At 42.1% G+C, this 5,167-nt stretch overlaps 1 pseudogene; it reads right to left on the bottom strand.

Moving 5' to 3' along the window:
* Positions 1 to 1,411: 1,411 nt before the first annotated feature.
* Positions 1,412 to 4,333, bottom strand: LOC117998270 (annotated as a pseudogene).
* Positions 4,334 to 5,167: the final 834 nt, after the last annotated feature.

Below are 5,167 nucleotides of genomic sequence, written 5' to 3'. Positions count from 1 at the left end.
AATTATTATTTAAGAAATTATTTCGGTCTTATTGGGAATTGAAGTATACAGTTTTTGGTTGGTATGACTTTTTTAAATCCCTTTAAATCTACTCCTCTTCTGTCTTTCATTGTTACTTTTAATACTATTATAACTAATCAGATATTAGCCTAATTTCTTCTAATTATAGAAGTTGTGAACAAAAATTTTTCTTTCTAGTACTTTAAAGATCTTCTCCTTGTCCTTGGCATTCCACAATTTGACTATAATGTATCTACATTTATTTATCCTGTTTGGGATTCATTGGAATTCTTGAATTTGAGGATTCATAGAGGTTTTTTTATTTATTTTTTACAAATATTTTGATTATTTTAATGAAGCTGGTACAATGTCCATTTAAAACCCATATCCTAGGCCAAAAAGTACAAATAAAATAAAAAAGAGCAGTGTTCTGTTGAATACACTTCTGCATGAATAAATTTATTAACTGCTAAAGAAAATTAGAACTTCCCGGGATCTACTGACAAAGACTTTTCTTTAATCTTAAAATGCTTTTTCTCTTTAGTGAAGCCATCTTTGGAATGAGTCATTACTCTCACCATCTCTGTCATCTCAACTCCAGCCTGATATTTCTCGTATTTTGGTCCAGATCCTCAATTTTTTTTTTTCAGTGCCTAACACTTAACATAGCAAGAGTTTATTCCTCTCTCATGCTGCATGTACAATGCATGTTTGCCTGGGTAGCAGGTGGAGGCCGGGGGAGGGCCTGCTCCTGGAAGTCTTTCAGAAATCTAGGCTGATGGAGGGTTTATCTTGACATGTTCTTCTATCATCGCCACAGTAGTGGAACATGAACACGGTGACTCACGTATCATGGCTCTTGAAGCTCCTGCCTCAAAGTGACACGTGTCCCTTCTGCTCATATTCCGTTGGCTGAAACCAGTCACACGGCCATGCGTCACTTCCAGATCCTCAAATTTTAAAAGTAGCTTCAAGTTAAGGCAAGATCATTTTTCCACAGTTCAGTTCTCTGAAAAACTTCCATCTCCCACTGAAAGTCCTAGTCCAGGAGTGAAGCAATCATGCACCAGAACTTCAGGGCCAATGGGAAAGTCATTATGGACACTCACGTAGGTCAATCTTATTTATCACAAGCCTGAAAATGCAATCCTGGAAAAGGTGGCCTCTCTGTGCACACATGTAAAGTTTTAAAAAGGAGAGGGTAATATGAAGGGGGTTAAGGTTTGACCACCAAAAATCAGCACAATGAAAACAAGTGATAATGAATAATGGGCACGAGAATTCAAATTACCAGATGTTCTAAGGAGATGGGGTTCCAGTTTTCTAGTCCGTATTGAATACCACCTTACAAAATAACTATTTTTAAAAACAAAAAAGGATTGAGGGTAAAGAAAAAAAATAAAAAGAATATCTAAATCGTTGCATGACCCCCTTTCTATTCCTGATAAACTTCAATCACATCTTCTTCCTCCATTCCCAATTCTTTTTCAGTGTGATTATCAGCCATTCTCTGACCTTCAAAGAGAAACCTGAGTGAATTCATTGGAACTCCCTGTCTTTGACGGTACAATTCTTTTTTTTTTTTTCTTTAAGATTTCATTTATTTCTTTGTCAGAGAGAGAGAGAAAGAGAGAGCACAAGCAGGGGGAGCAGCAGGCTCCCTGCTGAGCAAGGAGCCCTATGCGGGACTCGATCTCAGGACCCTGGGATCATGTCCTGAGCCGAAGGCAGACACTTAACCGACTGAGCCACCCAGGTGCCACAACAGTAGGATTCTTTGAGTTTCTTGAGATGTGTTGTCATTTTCACTTGGAAGTGAATCTCACTGCTATCCTGCCCAATGACTTTGAGTTTAATGTATTCTCCTTCCTTCTTATCCCCCAGGTCCTCAGTGGATGGTTTTGCCTCCTGTTGATGGGGGCTTCACCCAGGGTCTCCACATGGCAACAGGCTTGGGTAGGTAGAACCTCACTCCAGGGTTTACAAATCCACCTCTTTTCTGCATTGTACAACACCATGGCTGGAGGGACTTCCAGGCCGCCTCACTTCCCAAGGATTCATGTGTTTTTTTTTTTAACAATCATGGAAAATTCTCAGCTACTATCTCTTTGAACATTGCCTCTTTCTTCTTATCCCTATAATTGCTTTCCAAAAAGCTGACTAGACATATTTTAGAGCTTTTTATTCCATCTTCCATGTTTCTTACCTCTCTTTCATTTCTGTTTTTCTTTCTGTGCTGACTGACGTGTGGTATTTTCAGATCTGTCTTCCAGTGTACTAATTCCCTCTCCAGCTGTGTCTATTTAACTGATCCACTGAGTTCCTCATTTCAAATGTGATACACTTAAATTTCTAGAACCTGTTTTTTCAAACCTGCCTGGTCAGTTTTTTGAATCCCTTGCTTCTTTCTTGTGCCACAGAAGCTCAGGGTGTGGAAGCTACCAGCTGCCCCAGAAACCACTTTCTTCCTTGGGCTGGCATTTCCAATTTGTTCCTGGTCTCTCAAAACTCCCTTATTTTCTTAAAGGCTCTTTTGTTAACTGAAGGGAATTTCAAAAACATATTTCCCAGCGTCATTAGATGTTTTGTAGCTGACATATTTGTAAGCCTTTAGTCCTCATATAGATTTTAAATCTCTTTGTTCCTTTTCCAACACCCATGTTTTCAGGAAATAACTATTAAGCACCTACTGTGTGCCAAGAACTGTGCTGGGGATTCAGGGGAGAACAAGGCAGAGACTGTCTCTGCTCTCAGGGTTGCTTATGGTCTATGGAGAAGCCAAACACTTAACCGGACATCTGCACCCCATCATTAATCAGCCTGCTCTGATAGAGGAGGCGTTAGTAAAGAAGACCATGCTGAAATACACAGAGGCCAGAAATACTCTAATAATCAAGTTGATTCTCTTTAAGTAAATATTCAACACTTACTTAAGGGACTAGAAATACCTTATAAAGCAAAACTCAAGCTTTTTTCCTGCATTAGAAGGCATTAGGGAAGCTGTCTACTATTATCAAAGCACATGTTGTTACCCGAACATACATCTCTCAGGGAGAGGATCTAGCCCCACCCCAACCCCAACCTACTTAGAAAATCAATTACTCCAACCACATACCTCTTGGAGGGATAGTCTTGTAAATTTTTCCATCTCCTTACATGTCTCCTGGTGTTTCTGTTGCTTTCCTAGCCATCCCTTAATTCTGGTGTTCTGTAACTACTGCTGTATAACATATCACTCCAAAACAGTGGCTTTAAATAACCAAATGGTATGGGTTGAATTATGTCCCCAACAAAGATATGTTAAAGTCCTAACCTTCAGAATGTGATCTTAGTTGAGAAATAGTCATTGCACATGTAATTAATTAATACGAGAGCATACTGAGGTAAGGTGGGCCCCTAATCAAATACGACCGGTGTCCTTATAGAAAGAGAGAAATTTGGACCAGAGATGCAGGGGAATCTAATGCAAAGATGGAGGCAGAGATTGGAGTGATGTATCTACAAGCCAAGGAATGCCAAGCATTGCCTACAATCACCAGAGCTAGAAGAAAGGCATGGAACAAATTCTTCCTCAGAGCCCTGGGAAGGAACCAACCCTACCAACACCTTGATTTTGGGCTCTAGCCTCCAGAACCGTGAGAGAATAAGTTTCTGGTTTTTTACCTAGTCTGTGGTCATTTGTTACCTAGGCAGCCCTAGGAAACTCATACATGATCATTTATTCTGCTCATGAATCAGGAGGTTGCCTGGACTCCAGGCAGTTCCCACTCTAGGTCTGTCATGTGTTGGTGGCTGGGGTTGTGGTCATCTCAAGGCTCCTTACCCACATGTCTGGCATCTGGGCTGAGAAGACTCAAACAGCTGGGGCTGGATGCCTTGGGGCCCCTCGGACATTTGTCTCACCTGGCAGCCTCGGGGGAGATGGACACAGGCTCAAACACACTCCCTTTTCTCCACCAGGCCTCTGATCTCCAGTGGAGGCTGACCAAAGCTTTGTCCAAGGTCATGTCACCCTCCTCTCCAATCCTGCCTCCACCCTCAGAGCAGCAACCAAGACCATCAGACCAGTGTGTGTAGGGCAGGAGTGCCCATTTGCTGAGCATCTGCTACAGGTCAGTACTGCACCCTCTGTCCTTGCCAACCTCCTTACAAGGGAGGTGTTCTAGTCTACTCAATCACAGGATGAAGAAGCTGAAGCTGGAGGAGAAGGGAACATTCTAGTCTTGCCTGAGCTGAGATTCATCATCATGTTTGTCTGAGCATTTATCTCCTTCTCTTCTCCCTTCCTCCTACCTTCCTCCTACCCTCCCTCTCTCACCCTCTTCTTCCCCATCTCTATTTTTGTGTCTCTAGTCTCCTTCTCTCTCTCTTTTGCTGTAACCCCCCAGAGGGCCTAGGACTGTTTAGAAGCTAGAATTATCTCCAAAATGAGTTCAACCTTCTCTTCAGTCTTTGGTACCAGAATTTGGCCACACTTGTTAGGGAAACTCCAGGAAGGAATGAACGGTGGCTTCCTGCCTCCTTCTCCACACCCCCCCACAAGGGACCTTTCCCAGGTCTCTAAGCTGAGACCCAGGGTGGGATGGATGGGGGAGGGAATGACCAAAGACCAGAATGGCAAGGGAGGGGGATTATTCCCAGGGGTCAGACTACAATAGGACACATACAGCAGAGGAGACAGGAATTTAACTCTTATGAATAATCAAAATTCCTCCAAACTTGAAAGCTCCAGCCCAAAAGAATGCTGCCACTTGCCCGCTATGTGACCATCGTTATATCACTTAACTTCTCTGAGCTAAGAGTAATCCCTAATTTAGAGGATTGTTATTATGATTTAGTGTTGATTTGTTTGGAATGCTTTGGGCAGCAAATAACAGAAAAGTCAACCAAGACTTCCTTGAGCAATAAAGGTACTTAATTCTTTCACACACTGAGATTCTAGAGGTAGGTGTTTTCAGGTTTTATGCAATAATTGAGAAGGCCATTGAAAACCAGTTTCTTTCTATATTTCTGTTCACCATCCTTATTACCCTGCTGTTTACATTTCATGCTGTTTCCTCATGGTTCAAAGATAGCTGCTGCAGCTCCAGACATCATGTACCACATTTAAAAAGCAGGGTGGGGGGAGGGGGACTATTAATAATTAACACCCCTTTAGGCACTGGAC

This window comes from Mirounga leonina, unplaced genomic scaffold (assembly GCF_011800145.1).
Source record: "Mirounga leonina isolate KUSES-001 unplaced genomic scaffold, KU_Mleo_1.0 Mir_114, whole genome shotgun sequence".
NCBI classification, from domain to species: Eukaryota; Metazoa; Chordata; class Mammalia; order Carnivora; family Phocidae; genus Mirounga; species Mirounga leonina.
This window is presented reverse-complemented; position numbering and strand designations above follow the sequence as displayed.